At 38.9% G+C, this 13,258-nt stretch overlaps 1 long non-coding RNA gene across 2 annotated transcripts; it reads right to left on the reverse strand.

Annotated features, from left to right (window-relative positions):
- Positions 1-741: 741 nt before the first annotated feature.
- On the reverse strand, positions 742-7,643 carry LOC147439203 (uncharacterized). Of its 2 annotated transcripts, XR_015184558.1 has the most exons (3): positions 7,339-7,643; positions 7,063-7,155; positions 742-5,979 (listed from the first exon to the last, which is right to left on the reverse strand). It is a non-coding gene; the product is annotated as an uncharacterized LOC147439203 (long non-coding RNA). The 2 variants fall into 2 exon arrangements; XR_015184557.1 differs by lacking the exon at positions 742-5,979 and having other exon boundaries at positions 6,926-7,155.
- Positions 7,644-13,258: the final 5,615 nt, after the last annotated feature.

Raw genomic sequence — 13,258 nt, forward strand, 5'->3', positions numbered from 1 at the left:
GCCCCAATGGCATCATCTCCCATTGATGGGTTAACATAAAATTTCTTTTTCCAGTGAGAGGAGATTGCATAATGGGTAGTGTACTCAAAACTCCCTTAACTCTATCAAAAACATCTTCACACTCACGTGTCCACTCTAATGGATCATTCTCAATTTCTTGCTGCAATGGATACAATAGCTGTGATGCGAAAGGTATGAATCAAGACAGATATTTAAACTTTTGTACGAAAGTGGCCAACTGTCTTGTATCCTTTGGAGATGACAGCAATAACAAGGACTCTACTTTCTTTGGATCTGCTTCAATCCCATCACATGTCCAAGAAGCTTCACTCTTGGCTACACCAAATGACACTTCTTAGGGTTTAACTGACCCCCGTATTCATCATACCTTGCAAAAGTCATTTCAAGCTCCTGAACATGCTCTTCCCTTGAACCGTATACACAAAAATAATACATGAACCCTTTGACAAACTTCCCAAGAAATGGGGTAAAGACCCAATCCACTTTTCTTCAAAATACGTCCCAAAATTCTTTGCTTTTACATGACCTTGTCAGGTCTCTAAAGAGAAAAACGGATGAAAGCATTCAAGCTTACTCATTTGACTTGAAAAATTCAAGCAAATCACATTCAAACATGGAATAAAACCAAATCATATGCATACCTAGAGGTTGAACATAACGTTCACTTACCCGTAGTCACGTGCACTTTGCAAAACTGAAAGAAACAACCAAAAAAACAAGCTGTAGAATGAGTAACCCTAGATGTTGCCTTTGCAATCCAAACCCCTTGGTTAGTCTCTACCCAAAGAAATAGTCATACTAGATTTTCTCAGGTGTTTATAGAAGAAAATACCTGTGTGGAGGCTCTCTTAATGTATTCATGTATTCTGATGAATTAAACTTAGTGTCCCACATACATTTTTGTATTATGCATTTATGGACCTATAGGTAGGGTTTTCTTTGGTACTTGTTGTCACATGGGATCCAACATGGTCTAGGAACTCAAGGAGTTTGGTTTAGCCAGTGTGGAGCAAGGTTAATGAGGGTCTCTCTAACTCATATCACTGAGTGTTTATAATTACCTCCATGCACAAATACATCTCGTACTTGAAGGATGTTCTTTTTTCAAAAATCCTTATTTGAGACATATTCCACATGTGGAGAATATGAGTCTCTAGGATTGACATTAGTACTCGCTATTTTACTTATGTGGATCACAACAAAGTCCCTAGGTGCTAGTCAAATCCATTTTATAGACCATCTTGAGCATGTAATATTAGAAACAATTTTAGTGGTGGCCATATATTGTTAGGTGCTCAAAACAAATTGTTAAGGTTACAAGTGTTGTTAAATAAGATTAATGGATGGTTTTTTATGCATACAGCAAGGATATGTGTTGTTAATGAAAATGTTGCATTGTTTGTACCTAGCAGTGACTTATGTTTCAAATTCTATTATGGTTCAAACATTTCAGCAAGGCTTGCAAAATGATTGCAATAGAAATTATTTAGTTTCCTTTTAGAACTATTCACGCTCCTCTTTCATTTAAATTTGTGTTATGTGCATCTTATTCACTATAAGTATTGGCAAGTATGGTCATGGATATGCAGGTTTGGATCTATTTTTTCTAAATAGATGCACACTAGCTGTTATAGGCCCTACAGCTAAGCAAAGGCTGGTTTGGGGTGGCATGCCCATTCATGACATAGATCTAACAATCAACAATGGAGGTCATGGTTTGATTTGGGTGCTTGTGGATCTTTCAAGTTAACCAAGATGGTTATTCATAAAATTGTTTCTTTCTCATTAATGTTATGAGGCACTATGATCCCTATTTACCAGTCATTTTGGAAGACTATCTATCAATGGTGGGGAAACACACCTCAATATTGTCACTTATCCAAAGACGATAGGCAGATTATAAATGTAATCTTGTGCTAAAGGATATGGAAAGCATGTACGTTAGCACCAAGCCATCCAAATAGAAAGCATGTATCACTCTAGCATGTTTGAGACTAGGTTGAGTCTCTTCATATTGAAGTCAGGTTCTCAACCTTGAACACTAGTTATGGTGGGTTTGTTTACTAATGAAGATTGATAACAAGTCAAGGACTTGTACTTTGCTGATGAGTTATGCCAGCCAGTTACTTTCATGGAAAGTGAAACAAGTGCTTATTTGGGTACATCTTAGTTGTGATGACTCATTTCTCATACTCAAGTGCGTTCCAAATGGAGTCTATATGCTATGATGGTTATGGGCCAGTTACATAAGACAATGACAAAGGGACAACAATGTGGACAATCAAGATGCTCTTCTTGATTTCATTGAACCTCCTAATGAACCGTGCTCAAGTCAGAACAATAGCTAGATCCATGAAGGATGCCACTTTCAAAAACTTTAATATTCATTATGATGCTATCACCACTTTTGTTTTCGAGGACAAAAACACTTCTCCAAGGGGGGAGTAATGTAGGGCCTAGGGAAAACCCAAGGGGGTCACAAACCCAGGCCAAGGGCCAATGCCAAGGTGTGGGTAGAGGAATACTATATTCAGAGGGTCAATGGCCTACTTAAAGGGTGGTATGGCAATGTATTTCCATGACAATACTTTGGATTCTCACATAAAAATATTGTGGGAGATTGCAAGTTATAAAATCTCAAAGAGGCACTGATAGAATTCATCTTTCTATTGTGCATTGATTCAAATATGCAAGAAGCTAAGACCATTGACAACACGAATAATCTATGTGCCAATCTGAATTTTTTTTATGAAATTAGTATTGACATGCTTGCCAAGGATTTGGAGTTAGGTGCTGAAGTTGGAGATGCATGCCCAATTGATATAGTAACTGTTGATTTGTCTAAGCTAGAGTAATAACTTCGACTTAGATAGGCCCCTAACTCTGATAGTTCTTGAGAATGTGCATAAGTTGGCAAGTGTTTACTTGGGGAGGGAGGGGGTCAATTACAAGAAATTACCTAGATCATATACGTTCAAAGGGTTTAAAACACCCTATATTTACTTCTCTCAAGTAATAAAATAGCCCAATTTTCTTAAGAAAATTACATATTTCTTCCCAAAATGAAATTAAAACCCCCTTCCATAGATGTAATACTTAATCTTTTGAATTTTGCCCAATTAAAAACCCCTTACTTTGAAGGCTCATGCTATACTTACATTTTTGTGAGTGACCCCAAAGAGTGTTTATCTGTCACATTTGATAGATGAAGATTTCCCATACCTAGTGCATATTAGTTACTTTATTGGGCACGTAGAGGCCTTGATTGTAGTTATGTTGAGAAAATCTATATATGATTCAAAAGGCCAATTGTCTTGTCTAAGCATGCTTCCTTTTGGTAAGCTTTAACCATTTGACCTCAATGGATGCATGTACGTGAGTACCATGGAGAGGAGGGATCAAAGGCTTCCTTTTGCTTGTGAAATGAATCATTGGGGCTGAAATATCATGACATCTAGCAAGAAAGTGAAGATGTGAGTCATCATACAAAGCTAGAAATTTTACTCACTATAGTTGAATCAAATAAGTAGCTTATATACTCGTGTATAGATGCATGGTTCTAGCAGCATGTAGGGAGGAATAGCTAAATGGATACGGAGATCAAGCATGAAACATGCCCAGGGTTATACATGTATAATTGGCATGGTCAAATAAGATGCAACAAGATATGAACTCATGTAGCAGCATATAGAATAATTCGTCACGTGCTTTCAAGGTGGTTAAATGCAAAGAAATTTATAATATGGTTATCACTCATGTAGCAGCATATAGAATAATTCGTCACGTGCTTTTAAGGTGGTTGGATGCAAAGAAATTTATAATATGGTTATCACAAAATGTAGAAACATTGTGATGCTACATTCGGACATACACAGTTCTGATTTTTGCCAAAGCTTGCACAACATGAAAACACCAGGTTGAGAGCTAACTACATTCTTGAAAATATTGATGTTCATCATGAATGCTCTAGTAGACTCGGGGTTTTGAAAAATATGTCAACTTTTTTATAGTGAGCGATTGAGAGATCACAAAAACTTTTCATGCTTGCCACCTAGCATATGGACAATAAAAATATGATCCACGCAACCATGTTTCCTCCCGCTTCATGGAGAATTGGGCATAATGAGAGCTTGGATTGGTTGTGTTTCAGGGCTTTTCCAATTGCCAAGTGTAAGTTTCACATGGCACCTTGCTTGATATTCAATAATACTAGTATATTCACACTATGGTTGATTAGTCATAAGCCTCAGTTCTCAAGGGGTCACTATGCATAAATTGTGTATATCGTGTGCATTCAAGGACTATTTTTAAAACTTCTTATATGTGAATTTTTCACAAATAAAATACACCCTTTTCCTATTCAGTCTATAAAAGAATTTCCAAATCGATTTTATAGTGCCCTTTCGTATTTAAAAATGTGAGAAAAAATTTTGAATAACCCCTTCTTCTACACTCACGTGATAGTCACATAAATATTAAGTAGCCCCCCCAAGCCTCAATTCTTTACGAGCTCTTGGAGTTTTACTTTCTTTTGGGGGAAATATATAGCCTGGTATCAAGTCAATAAGGGAGCATGTGACACACAAAAAAACAAGGCATGCTACCCCATCGAAGAGTAAGAGAGAAAATGGCAAGCCAAGAAAAATAGCAGAGGAAAGGTGGATACTAGGTAATGGGCAAGACCTAGTTTTGTTCTTGAAATGTATAGTGTTGGCATTGTTGTTGGTATTAAAACGGTTGATCTTTAATCTTGAGAGGATCTACAAAGTATAGAGAGAGAATGTTTCCTCCTTTCTCTACCATAGCTCTAATACAACAAAAAGGCCAAAGAGACTAATGCACGCTCTTCTCCACCCAACCACCGCCTCTTTTAGGCCACTTGACCTACTTTTAGGAGACCTTGAACTCACATACCTAGCCATCCTTGCTTAGGAAGTGTGCCCCCACTTGGTCCTACCTTGTCCTCATAATGACTTGTACGTTGGACTCACATAAGTTTATATAATTTAATACAACTTTAAATCATTTTTTAATTGAGTGAAACATAACAAACATGTGGGGCTAGTTTAGATGAGCTACCTGTAATTCTTTCCCAAGTCTTGGAATTTTTCTATAAGATTATTGTACTTAATCCTTTTTAGTTATTCATGCAGCTTTGCATGAGCATCCTTTATGAGTCCCATTGTCTATCATGATAAGCTCAAAAAGATAAAGATACAATTGACATGGCACTTTATTCAAAGCTTTGAAAAAGGACACTTAAAGTTTTGTTTTGGTACCAAATTAGTATTAAGCCAAATTGAGGATGTACTTTCATCAAGTTTCATTAATATTCTCCACACCTGCTTTATCCACATAGGCTTTACATACCATGCAGGCTTCTAATGCATCACACCATGGCTCTGTTTAGTAGTAATTAATGGCTCATGGGGCAACAACTTTTGAAGAGGACACCCAACATAGAACTACCATCACACCAGTACACTTTGTAACAAGGTTTACATAAAATGGTCTAGCCATATAGATCCCAAAACCTTAAGGTGTTGATGACCTCATCGGGGCGGCTAGACAATTTATGAAAGCCTTACCACAAGTTGGCCTTATCCGAATAGACTATGGTACATACTTAGTCCAATGGATAAACTTTTCATGTATAGAAGCTTTCAACATTCAAGAGTTGGCCTCACATTCATATAAGTTCCACCAGAGTTATGAGTGTGTGGAGCTTGAACAACACAAATGGGAAACTAACGTATGTGTCCTTCTGGTGATTAGACAATGTTTACCTTACCCTATTCTCGCCTACATCTAATGCCAATATCATTGTCTCAAATTTGTTTTTTAGCCAAAACAAAATCGTACACATATTCGAAAGAAAAGGTTGGTTATGAAGGCGTACCGAACAATAAACATGTCCATAGCTGACCATAGTGCTTTGTTTCCAGTCTAGTTTGGTGCCTGGCAAGTACAAGCAAAAGACACAATCAACAAATGGGTAAGAAACATTGCTACAATTAGAATGCGAACCAAATAGCCAAATCATTGGAAGAACATTATTAACAATTGTCTTGAAGCTCAACCTTCATTGTGATTATGAAGGGTGGACATCATGCCATTACATTTTCCTTGCAAGAACTATTCTTTGTTGACATCATACTAAATTACATTTTCCTTGTCAGAACTACTCTTCTTTGTTGGCCATCATGCCATTACATTTTCAAACTGACCCATACATTCCTTATGATTATGAAGAAAAACATGGAGTGGTTGATGAGAAAATAGAACTTACAATGTATGTATTGAAATTGGGTTACATCATTCAATTTACCATGAGTGTACATACTTCAATATTATATTCAAAGTTTCTCTTTGACAACTTCAATATGAAACATAGGGAGCTATTGGTGAATGAAACGGTGAGACAATTTCTCAATTATATTTGTTAATGAAGGACAAAAGATTGGTTTAGCACCACTTTACAGGAAAGCATCAATATGCTTTCAATGACTCATTACAACTAGCACAATATGGTGGCCATCAAGGCACAAGTTATAACATTGCTGTAAGCTTTGAAAGCTAGATAAAGAAAAATAGCAAGTGTGCATTGTCAATTTTATTATGGAACATGCTCTTCCACTTGACCCTATCACAAAAAGTTTTGGACAACTACTCATTATAATTTCCACACTGCCTAGCTTGGTGTAGGTTTGAGCTATACCTGGGAGGGAGGATGCCTAGCTAGGTGCGGGTTGGGGGTACGGAAATGCCGTTCAGGGGTGTCCCTACCCTCATCTGCACCTAGCTAGACATGGTCTTGCTCCCAAGGAGTAGCTCATGATGTTGAACGCTATAGTGAAAAACCATGAGAAAAGAGTTCCTTTCTCAAAGAGATTCAAAAGAGCACTTTTCTCGAAATGTTTGTATTAAATTGAAACGTTAAAGGTACAATTAAAGTGGTAATTAGGAGATTAATATGTATGCTACAATTTGAGCAGCATCAATTGTGTTGATGAGGGTTTATAAGTACAACTAGAGCCTTACAAAAAGGGGATTAGTCATGAACTCAAATCATGAGCAGTTATTATGACCATCATTGCGTGGGGCGGCGTGCCGCAGCCAGTAAAATCATGCCACCTGTCCAAAAAAAAGCAAACAGAGAGCCAATCAGCTACTGCTGGAAGGGGGAAACTTCACATGATAATGCATCCATATTAGTGATTATTTGTGCACATAAGCCTTAAATACGAGAATTTTGAGGACTAAATGGAAAATGGGTTGGTGATTAAAGAAAATAATAGTTAATGAGCTGGTTAATACCTGGCGGTCATGATTTGAGAGGTAAGTGGAAGAGGAAGAAGGCCTGCAGGCGGCTGGAGCCACGTCTGGAGAGTCATCATCATCCCCGTCCCCTTCTTGAACCGAGCAAGCGGCGCTGGGGATGCAGCAAGTTCTGCTGCAGAAAGCAGCCTCTTGAGCATAAAGCGGTGTCATTATGTGTGTATGTGTGTGTGTGTGTGTGTGTGGAGCGAGAGAGAGAGAGAGAGAGAGAGAGAGAGAGAGGTCTTGCTGGTTTGGACACTTGGGCGGGTAGCCAACTTTGGAGGGAGATATTCTGAATAGCTGTGAGTAGAAGAGATGAAGAGGGTAAGAAGTTATATAGGCAGTGAAAGGCAGAGGGAGTGAGTGTGCGCTTGCCATGCACGCGCTAGCGCTTGCCATGCATGCTCTTCTTTTCACTTTCATCTCCTCCAATCATTCTCTCTCTCTCTCTCTCTCTCTCTCTCTCTCTCTCTCTCTATAGACACTCTCTCAATCTGCTCTAAAGTGCTCTCATCATACACGTACACCCCCTAGCGATTGGCTTATTCATTTGTACGGGTTCAATCGAGAGAGAGAGAGAGAGAGAGAGAGAGAGAGAAAAGTGGGTTTTAACCCAACGGCACCAATTTGAAATCGGGTTCCAGTCACATTTGGTCCATTGTTTTGATCACTACCTACGGTATCTCATATATTTATCTATATCTAGGCTATATCTATATGTATATGAAGGGATCGAGAGGCATCCAAATCTTTCATCAAGTAGCCTCAACCTAAAATCCCTCCCACTTTCTCTCTTTTTATATATATATATATATATATATATAGAGAGAGAGAGAGAGAGAGAGAGATGTGTCAATGTCAAAGGCAATGCCTACATACTAATAGTATATTACATACATTGCTAAATGTCGCTTGTGGAAATTCCAACATAGTACCCACAATGACATGGCACGAGTTCTTTTATTTGTGCACATATGCATGCATACAAAAGTGCCCCTAAAGCAAAATCGGGCGGAGAGAGAGAGATAGATAGATAGATAGATTTAATTATCGTCCACGGAAGTCAGATATGATCCATGGGACCAAAACAAAAACATTACATTTGTGTTTTCGGGGTGGAAGCGTTAGATACATATCAGTTAGGGACTGAGGGTCCATCAGGGGTAAAGGAAAAGGAAAGGATACAAGACAAAAAACAAAACCTAGGGGGGGTCAGGCAGAGGGGGAGCTGGCTTGGGAGTTCGAAACTCTAGAATGATGGCTTTACCGCCACGATAGACTGCCCATTTACCTTGTTTACGAGCTTCATGCATCTTTTTGAGCTAGCTTGCTTTGTGCTTGAGTTGGTTTGTAGTCAATTCCTCGGCAATTCAAAGCTTTGTCCCTTTGAGGTGACGATTGGCCCAGCAACCTCGTCCGTTCTTCTTTGTTCTTGAAAGTGAGGATGCACTGTCCAAGAGGCACATGCCTATGTGTGTCGTTGATCCAAGAGACAGTGCATTGCTCAATGTTGATTGGTTGAAGAGTTTCGTTGAGCTTGACGATGGATTCTTCGAGGGAATCCTCCTCGGTGCACCATGGTGAGGAGAGTCCTCCAATCCTAATTTTGAGGGCAAGGGATTCTTGTATCCGGCATTCTTGTAAGGCTACTTGTATGTCGTTCTCAATCTTCTTATGTGATGCCTCATTGGCTTCTTTCTGAGTTGTCTTGACAGTCTCGATGAGAGAAGCTTCAACTTCGAGTTTCTTTGCAAGCAAAGTTTCACTCTCCTTTGCTTTTGTATCCTCGAGCTTACACAAACGTTTTTTCAGTTCAGCATTCTCCAAAGCAAGTTCTTGGATCTGAGTCTCTAGGGCCGTGATCCGTGCGTCTTGGCGAGCGGCGAGATCTTTCCTAGGGGCAGCTGCCACAACAAGAAAACTCTTGCGTGTGTCAGAGGTCGGTGTGTTGAAAGAAGTCATGATTGAGAAATCTTCAATCTGCTGTGCAAGAGCCTTTGTCTGTGGGTAAGCCTGCTGTGGGAACCTGCTCTTGTGACTTTTCACAGTGACCTTAGTGTAAAAAAATAAAATATGATGAGCTCTGTTCAGAAAGCCGCTCAAGCCTGCTCACTGAGGTCGAGAGGGTCGGGTCAGGATGTCGGGGGGGTTGACTGCGCACCCTGCACTGGGCAAGTCGGGAGGTCGAGAGGTCGGGCTGGCTGATTGCACCGTTGGCATCTGTTGTCTGAGCAAGGTCGGCGGTCGAGCTGAGGCAAGGGGTGGGGGGGGCAGGGCTCATGGCTTAACGCCCTCCCAAGGGCTGCCCTGAGTGAGTGAGAGAGAGAGAGAGAGAGAGAGAGAGAGAGAGAGGAATTTGTGTAGTCAAAGTTACTAGCACATCCTACTTCCTTGTAAGCTCAATACCAGCAATAATTCAACATGGCCTAGCATTTTCAATAATTTCCTATCAACAAGCCTATCAATAGATGCCTTCATTGCAAATTCCATGGACATTGCAAATCTAGGAAGAATCTACTACACATGCAAAAATATATACTCGTGTATACTAGTTTTCCTTTTTTGATGCCTTTTGATCTCTAAACAAGAATAATGGAGCATTCATAACATAGGCTAGTTATGATATGTTGATAATCGCCAAGCTTCCTTGGCATTCAATCAACAAATGAAAGAATGATGCCAGTGTCTTTTTTTTCACTGCAAGTTCTTCCTTTGTGGGATTTAAGAAATGCATGAGCTAGCTAGTTTTTGAGACCTCTCTTGTTAGTGTATAATGACCACATATTAAGGAGGTCAGGATAAGATGATTCTTTGTCTCTATGTCTGCTTATGATTGTGACTTCTATAATGTAGCCAAGCACACAATCTCTTGGTGTCTTTATCTTCCTAGCTACTAGATAGTCTCTTGGTGTCTCTAATGAGAGATATAATCTACGTTGGAGCTACAAGCTTACTAAATTTGACATGGACCACTAACAATGACGGACCATACCTTAGCATTGATAAAGCCACTTAGGAGAAAAAGGGATTACTCCCTATGTCGGGGCCTCCACTATTAGAAAACCATCTATATCATGTGCATGCAAGCAGCATTTGAATAACTCCTCTCCACACCAATATTTTCATGAATTGAATGGCCCCTCTCTTTTTAAAACCTATAGATTCTTTTCCAAAAGTGATTTCTAAAACTCCTTTTGCCGATGTAAACATGTAACTTTCTTGAAATAAAAATACCCTCTTGATGAACTCACATGCTACATTGGACCCCGCCCCCGGGATCTCTATACAGACTAGAATAAAAGAGTTAGAAATCAACTCAAACAAGTAGGTATACTACCTTAAAATCTTTCAATGATTAGCATTTATATACTAACAGTGGCCACTTTCTTTAAAAAATTGACATTAAAGTGGGATATTCCTTGGATGTGCCCCAGGTCATCTTAGACTTCTTGTCTCCATCTCTCCCATATTGCAACATCTATCGGTCCCTCTCTCCATCTCACCAAACCTCCCTCTTCTCTATGCTTCTTCCTCTATCCCTCCCTTTGCCCTCTATTGTCCTATCCTCGTCCTCATCCTCTAACCTTGTTTCTCTTTTCCTTTCTCTGAAGATCTATGTTTCCCTCTCCTTGTTCTCATCCTCTCTTTGAGGCTCGTGCCACTACGTAGCCCTCACCCTTTTCAAATGCATGCACAAACATGCTCGATGATTGCACAAGTAGCCCTCTACCCTAACTATGACTAAATAAAACAAGGAGAGAGAGAGAGAGAGAGTTAACCTTGTGTCTCCTCTCCTTTCTATGAAGAGATCTATTTCCCTCTCCTCATTCTCACCTGAGGGTTCCACCTAAAAATATGTATGTATAGCACGTGAGTTCACCCGGAGGGGTTTTTAATATACCAAAGAGTTATAGAATTATATGTACAAAAGGGGTTCAAAAATGGAAAATTGAAAAAAGTTATAGGTTTATAAAAGAAGGGGAGTCTTTTAATTCATGATGAAGTGTGTGTGTGTAAAGGGATTTTAAAAATATCTCTTGAACGCACATGCTATAGGTATTTTTGAAAGGTGAACCCCCCGAGAATTCTCATCCTCTCACCAGGGACTCTCACCACTACGTAACCCTCACTCTTATCAAGCCCGTATTCAAACACGCTCGACGGTTTCATATGCAGCGCTCTATCCTTACTATGATCGACTAAATGGGAATAAGTGGAGAGAGAGAGAGAGAGAGAGAGAGAGAACTTTTCATAGCAAAAGAAGGGGGCAGAGAGAGAGAGAGAGAGAGAGAGAGAGAGAGAGAGGGATTTTCATGGCAAGAGAGAGAGATATATATATATATATTTCAAACATCATGGAGACATACTTTCCAATGATTTTAGTGTTGAGCCTACTACTTGGTTTTCTTGGGGATAATTATTTTTTGGGGATAATACTTATGTTTAGTTTCAAAGCTTCATCTCTTTCCTACTATTCTCATGTCAAAATCTTAGTCTCCCTATAGGTATATCCTTCTTTGAGAACAAGATATCACTTATCAGGCAAGGTTTCTTTAATCACATGCCAATTTAACAAAGAAGTTAACATGCCAATTTAAGGAGTTTTGGATACAACTAGAGTGAGATATGAAAGAAATTTACCTTACGCTTTTTCATTCTTAGATTTTTTAAGAAAATACTGTAAATGGGTTTTCTCTATGCTTGAGAGGAAGGTTTTATTACCTCAAGGCATGTAAGTATAGCATGGTTTTTATAGTACCCTTTAAGCGCATGTGATATAGGTGACTTCTTATGAGTGACCCCTCAAAGGCTATTGAATGATTAAGCAAGAAACATGAAAAATAACTGGACAACATATGTTGATTTGTTCAAGATCGCAACAATCCAAAATATAATCAACCTTGTGAAGACACGTATATCTATTTCACCAAATGAGGAGAAAAAAACTATCGAGCATTTTTCTCCTCAAAATATTGTCGAGGTTTCTCCTCACCCCGAACATCGAAACTTTCCAACTCAGCACCCAACTTCTCCTTCACATCATTAGACACTCCCTAGCTCATGCTTTGTCCCTCATGCCCCTACCTATGCTCTTCACCATGCACCATGTGTACTTGCCTCGCCTTCTTTTGTAAATCAATCACGAACTCAATGATTTTTTTTTATATAAGAACAATTAGACTAAAATTTGGCTTCATATCCATATTGATGATTGCAGATAGTTTACAAGAAATGTTGTGTACAACTTGTTACAAAATTGTCACACATGCCATCTAGAGTTTTTTAAACGTTCTTTGTTTCAACTATCTATAATACCAATTTCTGTATCAAGACAACCACTCCACAATGTCCTATCGATCGTTTGTAATCTTTGCACGTACTAGCATATTTGTCCTTTCTCTTAGGTACGTGTAGCAAAGCATTCAAAAATAGAGTTTAGTCAACAACATGCTCACACTAAGACAAAGAATGCATAAACACATTAACTTCTACATATGTATGAGCCATATGACCTTTTGTATATTTCATTTGAAGAGAAATTTTGCAGGTATGTTGAAGTCAATTTCATTCTTCAAATCCTCCCACCTAACTTAGCGTGACACTGCCTCAAAACATCAGAACAATCAACAGCTCATTTTTACACATTACTTCTAGAACTTTGAGGTGATTATTGAAATTGTTATGTCTAGAGCTACCAAGAAACCATTCATTCAATGCCACCTCATAATAGTGGAAGGAAGCTATGAAGTTTTGAGAGGCTATCATGCACTTCCACACAATAGACATCTTATATACCTTGCACAATCTGCCATCAAATTCATCAAATCTTGCACACAATAGACATCTTATATACCTTGCACAGTCTGCCATCAAATTCATGGACATCCCAAGAAACTTTATGACTTGCAAATGTGCA

Source organism: Adiantum capillus-veneris, chromosome 16 (assembly GCF_014529385.1).
Source record: "Adiantum capillus-veneris isolate H3 chromosome 16, ASM1452938v2, whole genome shotgun sequence".
Lineage (NCBI taxonomy): Eukaryota > Viridiplantae > Streptophyta > Polypodiopsida > Polypodiales > Pteridaceae > Adiantum > Adiantum capillus-veneris.